The 14,414-nt window shown below is 41.7% G+C and overlaps 1 pseudogene; it reads right to left on the minus strand.

Moving 5' to 3' along the window:
* Positions 1-1,119: 1,119 nt before the first annotated feature.
* On the minus strand, positions 1,120-1,545 carry LOC120543614 (annotated as a pseudogene).
* Positions 1,546-14,414: the final 12,869 nt, after the last annotated feature.

Here is a 14,414-nt window from a genome sequence, read left to right on the forward strand (position 1 = left end):
GGGCGTGGGTATGATGGGCTGAAATATGTGCCACCAGAAACTGAATTTGAATCATTTATATTTGAATTTGAATTGCTAAACTTGAATCATTGCATTGAAAAATTAAATCTGAATAATATAATTTGAAATTGAATTTATTCGTTAGTCCAATAAAATTTGATCTTCACTGAAAATTCAACACTCTATATATCATCACATTCCAGTTCTCACTATTCAGATTCAGATCAGCAAATTCAATTTCAAGTTACTGAGACAGACATCCGGGTACTTGAGAGGATGAAGGAAGAGCAATGGCGCGCAGATCGATAGGTAGAGTTCAGCGGCACAGATACACAGGACTCCTCTTCGGCCAGCACATACGTTTTGGAGCACAGCCTCGCCTTGACCCAAAGATTCATAGATAATATAACCTACCTGTTAACAATGTTCAAAATGTAATGCCTGGTGTTAGTAGGCCTAGGTTTATTAGTCACATTCTTCCACTTAAGTAAACTTAAAATGAACTATCGGTAACTTACCTTAGCCTAGCCTGCTGCATGCAAAATAGTGTGACTATCCATATTTAAAAATACATGTTAATTAATTTAAACATTTTAATTGCATTGGTTTACTTTGTACATCAGCAAGCCTGCAATACAATGTGATGTAAGAGCCAGTCCCCTGAGTTTATACAAGATGTTTCCACATTAAAACGCGCAAATAGTAAATTATTATTTGAGTCTATTTTTAATCAACTCTAATATCTGATCGTGTGTCTCCTTCCTTAGAGCATTTATATACATATTAAAGTTAGTTTTTGTTTGTGATTTAAAAGTGTAGCTTTATCATCATGTGCAGTAACAAACAAAACAAAGAGACTAATTCATGTGTTTATAAAAGAATATATTTTATTATAATCAGTTCACAGATCTGAGTCCAAACAGAAACTTCGAACTCCACTACAAGAGGTTCTGCTTCAAAGTGAAGTTTAAACAGACTGAAATGTCCAGGCTCACTCCTCCACTATTCATTCATTTATTTCTGCATGTAGTTATTTATTTAACGAGACTTAAAATCAGGTTTCGTCGTCCACAGTCCGAGTCCGGCCAGACTCCCTTTAGGAAACCTCTGATTTAAACTTCAGGCTGTGTCCGTCCGCTCGCGGAGTCCTGTGATTCTCCGGGCTTCCCTTCCTCCAGCCGCGTCCCAGCAGTACGGCCGGGCCTCCAGCAGCGTGGTGTCGGTTTTGGCTTCCAGGAAGCGCGGCGTGAGCTCCAGATCCTGCAGCCGCAAACGGACTCTGCTGCCCCGTTTTAGCTTCTCTCCGTCCGCCGGCCGCCGGCAAACGCAGTGGAACTTCCAGCCGAAATCTACATACAGGTCGTCCTGGACTACGTGATAGATCCTGCCGATCACCACTCTGTCTTTGGCCGGTCCGATCTGGATCAGCGGGGACCGGCGCAGCAGCGAGACGAAGCGGTGTTCCTGCCCGGGGAAAGAGACACTGTCGCCGGCCATGGAATTCTCCACCTACTGCTGCCGCCGGAGCTCAGATTGCAGGTCCAAGGCGGCATATATATCATAAAACACATTCTCACCTGTGAACTGTTATCCCTTGCTGTTTGGTTTTTGTCATTTCTTTCGTTCCAACATCCAAAAACAGTTTGGCATATTTAGTGCTAATCCTGCGCCACTGAACTCTACCTATCAATCTGCGCTCGATTGCTCTTCCTTCATCCTCCAAGTACCCGGATGTCTGTCTCAGTAACTTGAAATTGAATTTGCTGATCCGAATCTGAATAGTGAGAACTGAATGTGAGAATATATAGAGAGTTGAATTTTCAGTGAAGATCAAATTTTATTGGATTTCAGTTACAAACGAATAAATTCAATTTCAAAGTATACTATTCAGATTCAATTTTTTCAATGCAATGATTCAAATTAAACAATACCATTTCAAATTATGTGATTCAAATTCAGTTTTTCAATGCAATTATTCAAGTTTAGCAATTCAAATTCAAATATAAATGATTCAAATTCAGTTTCTGGTGGCACATATTTCAGCCCATACGGGTAAATCATTTTTAATCAATGATTTTATTATCAAGCACAATCTTGATTTTATGTTTTTAACTGAAACCTGGTTGGACCATAATAACAGTGCTGCTGTTCTCATTGAGTCAGCCCCCCCTAACTTTAGTTTTATGAGTGAGAATAGAGTGAATAAGAAAGGAGGTGGAGTCGCCATTTTGTTTAATGACTCATTCCAATGTACGCAATTATCTTACGGAAATTTTGCTTCTTTTGAATATGTGGCTCTTCAGCTAAGATCCTCCCCTCAAGCTCTACTTCTAAATATCTACAGGCCACCTAAACTGTGCATCCTTCTTTGACGACTTTACTGAACTGCTGTCTATAATCTGTATTATCTTTGACCGTGTAATTATTGCTGGTGATTTTAACATTCATGTTGACAACCCCCAGGACCGAGGGACCAAAGAACTGTGTTGTGTTTTTGAGAGCTATGGACTGACTCAGCATGTGACACAGCCCACGCACAATAAGGGGCACACTCTGGACTTGATTATCTCCAAGGGTCTGAACATTTCCAAGGTGGTGGTGACTGATGTTGCTCTCTCTGATCATTCCTGTGTTTTCTTTAACGGCACTATCTCTGTGCCAAAAAGTGTTCAAACAAAGTTAATCAGAAAACGGTATATCACTGAAAACACCAGTGAAATATTAATTCAGCTTTTCTCCTCTACACCCGCCCTTACTGGGGCCTCAGTCACTGAGCTTGTAGATAATTTCAACTGTAAAATTACGAATGTTATTGATGCTATTGCTCCCACTAAGATCAAAGCTGTCTCTGGTAAGAAAAGATCTCCATGGAGAAATTTTATAGTTGTGAGAACAGAAAAAAGAGAGTGGCGAAAAGCTGAACGCAGTTGGCGAAAATCTAATCTCCAGGTCCATTATAACACTTATAAAGAGAGACTTCACATTTATAATCTGGAACTAAGAAATGCAAGGCGGTCCTTCTTCTCTGACATTATTGCCAGAAGCAATAATTCACGTGCTTTGTTTGCTACTGTTGATAGATTAACAAACCCTCCAGTACCAATAGCATCTGAACTGTTGTCTACCAAGGCTCGCAATGACTTTGCCTCCTTCTTCACAGACAAAATTCAGAAAATTTGACAGTCAGTGCTTCCATATCAAGTACAGGATATGTGTTGTCACAGTGTGCACGCAAAACAAATTCCAACATGACACAATTTCATACGATCAACCTTAAAAACCTGGAGGACATTATACAACATCTGAAAACCTCCTCCTGTTGCCTTGATATTCTACCACCGGGTGTTTTCAAAAATGTTTTGAATTGTTTGGCTTCTGATCTTCTACAGATTGTAAACACATCTCTGCTCTCAGGTATCTTCCCACAGGCCCTGAAAACTGCAGTCATCAAGCCACTCCTAAAAAAGAACAATCTAGACACGACACTAATGAGCAACTATAGGCCAATATCAAACCTTCCATTTTTAAGTAAAATCATAGAAAAAGTGGTTTTTCAACAACTCAACCTTTTCTTATCGCTAAACAACAGTTTTGATGCCTTCCAGTCAGGTTTTCGACCACACCACAGCACTGAGACAGCTCTTGTTAAAGTCTTTAATGACATCCACTTAAACACAGATAGTGGCAAAATTTCAGTCTTAGTATTACTTGATCTCAGTGCTGCATTTGATACGGTAGACCATGACATATTGCTTGACCGATTGGAAAACTGGGTTGGTCTTTCTGGCTCAGTACTAAAGTGGTTTGAATCCTATTTAAAGAATAGGGACTACTTTGTGTCTATAGGTAATTATACATCTGAGCATACAAATATGACGTGCGGAGTTCCCCAAGGCTCAGTTCTGGGGCCTCTTCTGTTCAACATCTACATGCTTCCACTGGCTCAGATTATGGAAAACAACAAAATAAGTTACCATAGTTATGCGGATGACACCCAAATTTACATAACCTTATCACCAGGGAACTATAGCCCAATACAACAATTAAATATGTGCATTGAACAGATTAATGATTGGATGTGCCAGAACTTTCTTAAATTAAATGAAGAAAAAATGGAGGTGGTTGTTTTTGGAGCAAAAGAGGAACGATTGAAAGTCAGCGCTCAGCTTCAAACGACAATGTTAAAAACAACAGACAAAGCCAGAAATCTTGGTGTAGTCATGGACTCAGACCTGAATTTTAAAACCCACATTAACATAATTAAAAAATCAGCCTATTATCACATTAAAAATATATCAAGGGTTAAAGGACTTATGTCTCAGCAGGATCTGGAAAAACTTGTCCATGCTTTTATCTTCAGTAGACTTGACTACTGTAACGGTGTCTTTACAGGTCTCCCCAAAAAATCAATCAGACAGCTGCAGCTGATTCAGAACGCTGCTGCTCGAGTCCTCACTAAAACCAAGAAAGTGGATCACATCACTCCAGTACTGAAGTCTCTACACTGGCTTCCAGTGCCTCAAAGAATTGATTTCAAAATACTTTTACTGGTTTATAAATCACTAAACGGTTTAGGGCCAAAATACATTTCTGATCTGCTACTACATTATGAACCACCCAGACCTCTCAGGTCGTCTGGGACAGGTCTACTTGTTGTCCCCAGAGTCAGAACCAAACAGGGGAAACAGCGTTCAGTTTTTATGCTCCACATATTTGGAACAAACTCCCAGAAAACTGTAGGTCCGCTGCAACTCTCAGTTCTTTTAAATCTAAGCTAAAGACCTATCTTTTTGATGTTGCTTTTCTTTAAATAATCTATTAACTTTAATTTCTTATACTGCACTGTAACTTTTATTCTTATACTGCACTATCAATTTTATTCTTGTCTTTTAATGTTTTTAATTTGTTTTAAATTGTTTTTAACTGCTCTTTAATGTTTTATGTAAAGCACTTTGAATTGCCCTGTTGCTGAAATGTGCTATACAAATAAAGCTGCCTTGCCTTGCCTTGCCATAAAATATGAATACATCTTTGTCTAGTTATTTTTAAATGGTTTTATGTAACTAAGTACATCTAATGAGGTTTTGTACTTGAGTATTTCCAATTCATGCTAATTCAAACATTGACGTTTGTTATATGGCTAGTGGATTTGGATGTTATAATCCTCGCCGCAGAATTCTGAATGAGTTGGAGCCGGTGGACTAGCTTATTAGGGATTCCAGACAAGATGGAATTACAGTAGTCAAGGCGGGATGTCACATACGCATTGACAAGGACTTCTGCACCCTGCTGGGTGAGCACTGGGCAAAGGCAGTGCAATGTTCCTTAGATGGAAAAAGGCACTTCGAGACATACTGTATATGTTCACACTAAATGAGAGGATATTGTCCAGTATGACATCCATGCTCTTGACCTGGTTGGAGCAAGGGATGGTGCTATCTACAGAAAGGGTGAAAGGTTCCATCTTAGCAAGAGCTGATTTGGAGCCAACCACTAGCAGCAGTTACTGCTATTCAGCATCAGGTAGTTTTGTGTCATCTACAAGTTTGTCATGGAGGCAGGCAGTAATTACAGCTGGCGGAAGAGTGGCAGTGGGTTTTGTGGATAAGTAGAGCTGGGTGTCGTCAGCATACCAGTAAACTTGAACACCATGTTGCCTGAGGATAGTGCCAAGTGGGAGGAGGTAGATAATGAACAAAAGAATACGTATAAATAAATAATACGTATACAGAAAAACAGATCGGCCGAGAGTAGAAAGAACTGTTGAAACCAAATTTAGAACAGTGTACAATTTAGCTCACAGGGATTTCTTTTAACTACGTTTACCTCATTATTTGAAGATAATATGTTTAATATATATATATATATACGTTTAATATGAACATTGTTTATGTACATTGTACATATGACAGGAAATACAGAAAAAGCATAATAGGTCTCCTTTAAATGTTGTCTTAACACAAGTAGCCGTACAAGAGCTTTGTCTAAGTAAAATACAGTCCAAAATTAATTTGTTAAAAATATTAACAAGTCCTCCAACCATACGACCACATAAGTGGTTTGTTCCTGTCCTCTTATATGACCAACAGGAAAGGGCCCCTACCGGTGGCAGGAAATTAACATGTTCTCATACCTAAACCGTACCTAACTTTTAGACACGTCGGTAATGTTGTGAAATGCTCACAGTTTGGTTAGGGTTGAGCAATAAAACTACTTGGTTAGGTTTGGGAAAAATCATGTTTTTTCTTAAAATACACTCACCTAAAGGATTATTAGGTACACCTATTCAATTTCTCATTAATGCAATTATCTAATTAACCAATCACACGGCAGCTGCTTCAATGCTTTTAGGGTTGTGGTCCAGGTCTAGTCAATATCCTGAACTCCAAACTAAATGTCAGAATGGGAACAAAAAGTGATCCAAGCAACTTTGAACGTGGCATGGTTGTTGGTGCCAGATGGGCTGGTCTGCTCAGTTACTGGGATTCTCACCCACAACCATTTCTAGGGCTTACAAAGAATGGTCTGAAAAAGGAAAAACATCCAGTATGCTGCAGTCCTGGGGGGAGAAAATGCCTTGTTGATGCTAGAGGTCAGAGGAGAATGGGCCGACTGATTCCAGCTGATAGAAGATCAACTTTGACTCAAATAACCACTCGTTACAACCGAGGTATGCAGCAAAGCATTTGTGAAGCCACAACACGTACAACCTTGAGGCGGATGGGCTACACCAGCAGAAGACCCCACCGGCTACCACTCATCTCCACTAAAAATAGGAACATGAGGCTACAATTTGCACGAGCTCACCATAATTGGACAGTTGAATACTGGAAAAATGTTGCCTGGTCTGATGAGTCTCGATTTCTGTTGAGACATTCAGATGGTAGAGTCAGAATTTGGCGTAATCCATCCATATGGTGGTGTAATGGTGTGGGGGATGTTTACTTGGCACACTTTAGGCCCATTAGTACCAATTGGGCATCGTTTAAATGCCACAGCCTACCTGAGCATTGTTTCTGACCATGTCCATCCCTTTATGACCACCATGTACCCATCCTCTGATGGCTACTTCCAGCAGGATAATGCACCATGGCACAAAGCTCGAATCATTTCAAATTGGTTTCTTGAACATGACAATGAGTTCACTGTACTAAAATGGCCCCCACAGTCACCCCATCTCAACCCAATAGAACATCTTTGGGATGCAATTGAACGGGAGCTTCGTGCCCTGGATGTGCATCCCAAAAATCTCCAAGTGCAAGATGCTATCCTATCAATATGGGCCAACATTTCTAAAGAATGCTTCCAGCACCTTGTTGAATCAATGCCACGAAGAATTAAGGCAGTTCTGAAGGTGAAACTGGGTCAAACATGGTACTAGTATGGTGTTCCTAATAATCCTTTAGGTGAGTGTTAGTTGCGTACATGAGTTTGTGACATAGTTGTAGTTACATAAGTTACATAAGTTAAGTAAGTTAACATTGACTTCCAGTCTTCCCCCCCAATTTCCACCGGCTGCGCAACGGCTGCGGATCCGCTCCAGAACAGCGGTGGAATCATTAGGTTTCCATTAAAGTCAATGTGTGTATTTGTGTATTTCCATTGACTGCAGAACGGCTGCGTTCCGACTCCGGCACAGCTCCGGGGATCCGCAGCCCTCCAGAGCAGATACGCAGAGTTTCTATTTTTGCCGGACGCCGGAGAGCTCCGCAGCAATTCAGCACACAGCAGATAGTGCGGGACAGGAAGTCGAACACAGAAACAAAATAAACATCCGGTTAATTTTCAAAATAAAATATACCGTGCTCAAGGCGGATCATATTTTCCTGCACTACACCTTGAAAACACAGTACAGAGTTGTTTCCCCTCTACTCCTCTGGATGGAAACAAACTGTCATGGCCGCAGCCATGCCGCAACAAATCCGGACCTAGTGGGTATTGACGGACGGTGGGGCACGGAGCCGATACGCAGCGGAGCCGGTCCACAGACGTTCTGCATTCAGTGGAAATCCGGAGTTCTTGGGATAAGTCCTGTGTTTGTTTGACTCATACATCCTCCCCCACCTCCTCCCTGTGTGGACTTTGTTGCTCTTTACACTACGTTATCTGACTTCCTACTTGCTCCTGTCACAATGACTATGGCCACTAGAGGTCGGCATCTAACAATAAATGTAAACATGGGTCGTAATGGCTGCTTGTACAGACATATGGGGTTGATTTATAGGATGTTGAGTGGGTCTTTCCTGTGTTTCATATTTCCAGTTTGTTTAAAATAAATAATGAACTGGTAAATATTTAGGGTCCATGCCTGAACAAACAAATAAAAGCTTGTCATTTATCTATCCTGCCCGGTATCCATGATTTACTGTACATCCATATTTGTATTTGTGTTTACAAATAAATTCAAGATAAGTGATTAAGACAGGATATTCCAGTTATCCTGGCTCAATTACAAAAGCAGAGGCACAAGGATCACGTCACCAATGACCGCAGTGGCTGCCCAGGACCACCTCCGTATTTTCAATGAAAAAACAGGTCTATTCCTCTTCTTCGACATCAATCGTTTTTATTTGTTAATACAGTGACTCAGTGGAATGCCAGCAGGAGCAAAAAAAGCAGGTCTCGTTGCCGTTTACCCACACAGAGAGTTACCAACATGGCTACTTATGCTAGCGCGGACCTACACATGGAAAACATGATGGCCAAGGTCTTGTAAAAACCACAAAATGGGCTTGAATCAGTACAGCCAAGGATGCAGACGTTTTCTGTCGGCAGCTGGACGGGGAGGTTGGCGCAACATCCACATGGGCCGCTGCGCGGCTGGACCAGGTGCCGTTGTCGGGGCCGGAGGATGGTGGGGGGACTCCTCATCTGACACTGGAGCCGGCGGAGGGACCGGGGCTGGCGCACTCAGCGGCTATGGACTAGCACTATCTGGAGTACCGTACAAGTTTGACTCAAGAGCACTGTATGTACATTTTGGAACCAAGCTTTAAAGGAATTATATTCAGTTTATAATCTATGTCTATTACTCTTACTAGGCTAGTGTGTTTTTCGCATAGCCTATTTCAGAACTTAATAGCTAGTTAAAATATAGTATGTCAATTTTGGAACCAAGCAACAGTCTAATTAACTGTTTTAAAGGAACAGTTAATTAGACTGGAAGAACATGATGAAACCCTCCAACCTAGATCCGACACAGTTCCTAAAATAACTAAACCTGCCTCTTCTTGACCCAGAGGAGGCAGAAGAACTGGGTCAACCCGTAATTTTAGAGGAAAATGGAAAATACCAGGGTTGGATGGAATTCCATCAGAACTTCTTCTACAGTATTTTGACATATTAGGACCTACCATTTTACAAGCTTTAACTTCAGCCATAGAGAAGGTTACTTTCCACCAGCAAACCAACACTATGCTAATTTCCATTAAAAAGGGCAAAGATCTTACAGATTGCTCCAATTTGAGGCCCATCAGCCTAATCGGGACTGATCTAAAGCTTTATTCCAAAGTCATGACTCTCCGCTAGAGCGCTTTAACGAGAAGCTAGTCCACCCGATCAATCAGGTTTTATACCAAAGCGCCATGCTGCAGACGTTGTACGCAGACTATTTCATATAATAGAAGAAGCCAAAAACCTCCCAACAAAAGCAGCAGTTTTATCAGTGGAAAAGGCTTTCAACCGCCTAGAGTGGAATTACTTGTGGCAAGCAATGGAGAGGCTTGGTTTGGGGGCCAAACTCATTGACATGGTGCGTACTTTATATGCGAACCCCATGGCCATAGTCTCAACCAATGGCCTGCATTCACAGCCATTCCCCAATCGAGCGGGGCTCGCGACAGGAATGCCCGCTTTCCCCCATGCTGTTTGCAATCTCTGTTGAACCTCTCTCTCTCCCTCATCTCTGTTAGTCCAAGCCATAAGGCAAAATAAAATCTGTAATGTCCAGATTAAATCCAATACCAGCTCAATGTCATTATTTGCAGATGATATTTTGTTGTACATCAGATCTTGAGGACTCTATTCCAAAAATTATTAAGATCTTCATCGAATTTGGCTCAATCTCCGGGCTATAAAATTAACTGGAATAAATCTAATGTTCTTTTATTAAACAACAGGCATGTGACATCAGCCATTAGTGTTACAATACCAAACCAAAGCAAAATTAAATTTGGGCATCACCATACACTACAGCAAGTTGACCAGGACAACTATGAAACTATATTAAGTAGTGCTCAAAGGGATCTGACTAATTGGTCTGCGCTGCTGGCATCACTACGGTCCAGGATTGCTGTTCTTAAAATGAACATAGTTCCTTGTGTGGATTTCTTAAGTACAATGATCCCCCTACCCCCACCAATACATTTCTGGAAGAAACTTGATACCTTAATTCGGCAGTATACTTGGAATAATAAACATCCTGGGCTAAAATATTCTACCCTGCAACGTACCACAAACACGGGAGGCTTGGCCCTCCCTAACCTTAAAGTGTACCACAGAGCCTTTCAGCTACGGTCCCTCACCGGGGATTTCCACTGGATGCGTAACAGCTGCGGACCGGCTCCGCTGCGTGTCTGCTGCATGCTCCGCTGTCCGTCAATACCCACCAGGTCCGGATTTGTTGCTGTTGTCCGCGAGGCCAGATGAAAACTCAAAAACAAAGAAATAGCCGAATAATTCCATCATTCCTTGCTTTACAATATATATAACGTTATCAGTATTAACAGGATAACTATATAATCACTTAGATAGATGTGTTTTGAAAAGCAAACTATATCATTGCTTAGAGTGTGTGTGTTGAACCCCCCCCCAAAAAATAACATATATCTTGCTTTTATATTAATCTGTCTTTTGCTTACATATTGATCTGTTTTTGCATTTTAGGACAGAAAGAGTTTTCTTTGAGAAACAGTAAAGTGTAGGAAAGCACCTAGACAGATAAGAAGAGCACAGGCAGGAGCTGCAGCCTTGACGAGTGCATGCAGCTGTGTGTGTGTGCGTCTTGAAGGCACATGTGTGGCCATACACAGCACATGAGCTGTAGAAGTTCATTACTGTAATGTTATTTGTGAAGTGTTTCCTACATTACCTTACAAGGATAGGGAAGTACATATAGTACGTCCCTTTTGATAACTTTGGGAGGAGTAAAATGTTTTTTGTGTATAAATATGAGTGTTTTTGCCGAGTAGCAGCCCCTTTCGGGTGCCTTTTGAGCCCTTTCGGGTGTTCCCTTTTGGGTGTTCCCTTTTGGGTGTTCCCTTTTGGGTGTTCCCTTTTGGGTCCCTTTTTGGGTCCCTTTTGGGCTCCCTTTGGTCTCTTTTACCCGAACGCTTTACGTGGCCTCGGGATGCCATGAAGCCTTCTCCATCTACCCTTGCACTTTCTGTTGCATTGGGGAAGATTCATTATCACTCTCTCAGCTGTAGAGGGGTTTCCTTGCGCTCGCTGAGTGTAAGGGAGGAAAAAAAAGGAAAAAAGGAAAAAAGACTATCTCTGAGAAGCGGCTTCGAATACCTCTGTTAAACAGAGGCCAAAAACTGCTCTTCTCTCTTAGTTTGCCCAGACGCTCTTTTCACTGCGTTTTGGGGAAGATTTATTTGTCCTCTTTGACACCGAAGAGGAGATTACCTGCACTTTTATGAGTGTGGGAGAGACAGGGCCAGGAGGAAAAGAGAAGCAGCTTTAAATACCTCTGTTAGAGCGGAGGCTTTATCTTTATTTTTATTTTTATTTTTATTTTGTAGAGGACCACTTGCTTTTAATTTCTGCTTTTGTCACAAAATAATAAAAACCACCTGAGTCTGATTTTAGACTAGGGGAGCCAACTTTTGCCAGTCCTTTATTTTCTCTGGGATCGTACCGCCCGCTGTCAAGCGGGGAGGGTTTCCACCCTTACGGGGGTTAGCGACTCCTCTTTAACCGCCCGTGGAGAGTTGCCTCCCGGCGGGGATCGACTTGGACACGCAGACCTCCTGTTATCTCCTAGAGGGAGTGCATTTCCCTATCCGCCCGGCCTGGTCAGAGCCTCTGAGCATCCCCCTCTCTCAGTCCGGCGACCAAGAAGGGCAAGGCGGGCGTCCTTGAGAAGGAAGGGACCTCCGGTGACCCTGGGAGGACGGCTGAGACCGTGAGTACTAAAGAAAAATCATTGGTTTTAAAGATCCCCTCGGGCAGTGCTTGTCATATACAGGGGGATAAGAGCCCGTGTTTTTGGGGACGTCTGGTGTAGTGTGTATCTAACCTCTTGTCTCGCCTTCGGGTTCCCTGATCCGGGCGAGGGCTTCTCATTAGACGGAGAGTGTGTGTGTCTCTATAAACTAAATTAATCAGGGAAGCGTCAAAAGCAACTCCTTTTTAGTATAGGTCAAAACATCCGCCCCACTGACGGGCAACTGGCGTTCGTCCGTACGGCAAAAGAGGGCACTAGGACCGGGGGTTTGCTGAGGGGAAGGCGATAAAAAGGGGTTGGCTCGGCCACAGCGAGCGAAGCGACGCCTCAGCAAACTGCCACACCGGTCGACATTGCGGAACGGCTGCGGCCGTGACTGACAGCTGTAGTCTGAACAAACTGGAACTTTCCTACATATGGTCTGTGAGTGTGAACAGGTGCATGAGTTCTGGCATAAAACATCAATAATATCTGATGTGATAGGATATCTAATCCCTACTGACCTGATTGTTTTGTTACTTAATGATTACTCTAAATTCACCTTCTTGAGAGACAGAGGAAGATTTGGCTAGCCGGCTCAACTGCAACCAAGAAAATGATATTCAACGCTGGCTCCCCCCCCCCCTCCACTTGCTTTGTATAAAACATTGGTTAGCGTAATTCCTAGACATAGTTATGCTTGAGCTCTCTACAGCAAGGATTAACAAAGCCAAACCATCAACTATCAGAAATGTGTCTCACAGTTGCAAAGAAACAAATAGTATTTTACACTGCCGGTCAAATTGATCCGAACAGTATTCCACGCAGAAGAAGTTTCATATCGAAAAATTCTTTTAACTATTTTTTTTAGATTTTTTAACTATAAAATGGATGAATTTGACCCACAACATAACAGTAGGGTTAAGGCTGTAGTCTGCATTTCAACTGTGAATGGATGTAATGTCACAATCTAACCTTAGATGCTCTTGGGTGGGGGGGGAGGGCAGAAATAAAGTTTATTGATTATCGTTTTTTATTCTATCTCTTATAGAGTACACAGATAAAGAAGCACATCCGTTCAAAGTGAAAGAGGCAGCAAGGGTGTGGCTGAGAATGAAAATACATCAACAGTTAAACATGACCTCTTGCATGTTCATGTTCAGACTGGTCATTTACCTGAAGCAAAACAAACATACATATCTCTCATCACTGTCAGGCCATTGTTGATGGCTCTGTAAAGCTAATCTTTAATTGTGTGAATATGTTAAACAAAGTTGAAATAGCTTTTGCCAAGACTAACAAGGGTGCATGTTAATGTAATCATCAACCATACTTATTAAAACATTTTTTCTATGGTTAGGCTATCTATCCAAAATCGACATAGCTCATCTTAACAGTCGGTAGACAAAGAGGCTGGAATTAGACAGGTGTAACTTGAAAGGCCCGTTTTTTTCTCTAGTACATAGAAACGTGAAGCTACCTCTTTACCATTTAATTTCCATGCTGCAGCACGCAGGTTGATGTTTTGCATAGTTAGAGTGCAGCTCTGGAAGGCTACAACACACAGTACAGTGAACAGTCTCAGCAAGCATTAGGACATGCTAACACAACATATTATTCCATATATTAGATATTTATTATTTAAAGGCACATATAATTACTGAAGACATTTACACTTACAGGGTTTCTACAGGTATAAACAAGTTTTTAACAGGACTTTTTAAGGACTTTTTAATTCACTAAACAACAATATTGTAATTCATTATTAAGTTGTATAATTATTTTAGGAATTAAGCATGACTGAACGTACCCTCTTCATTACTCCAAAATACCCCTAGGGATATGCATAACCCTATTTGAGAAACACTCCCCTTTTACCTACCACGGGCCTCCAAGAGGGCACTTTTATGGCATTTTGTTTTACATGGGGGCATCCCATGAGTGGCTCAGTGGCTCAAAGTTTTGTTACATCTGCTTTCAAAAACAGGGCCCTGCTTTTTATGAAAAGTGTCATGAGATCATTTCTGTTGTGATTTGGCGCTATATAAATAAAACTGATTTAACAATTTAAATAAATCTAAGCAGTATGTGTGGTAATCCTGGGCGAGTGAGGCCTGGGCGCATGCTCATGCAGCGACCAGCAGCAGGTGTGGGCCTGACCTTGAATTGCTGTCGGTCCACAATACTTGCCTCGGTAGTTTCCTCAGTTACGTATTTGTCATACTGGTGTATATCCATCCGAGGACAAATGTAAATATTATTGCCT

Source organism: Perca fluviatilis, chromosome 16 (assembly GCF_010015445.1).
Source record: "Perca fluviatilis chromosome 16, GENO_Pfluv_1.0, whole genome shotgun sequence".
NCBI classification, from domain to species: Eukaryota; Metazoa; Chordata; class Actinopteri; order Perciformes; family Percidae; genus Perca; species Perca fluviatilis.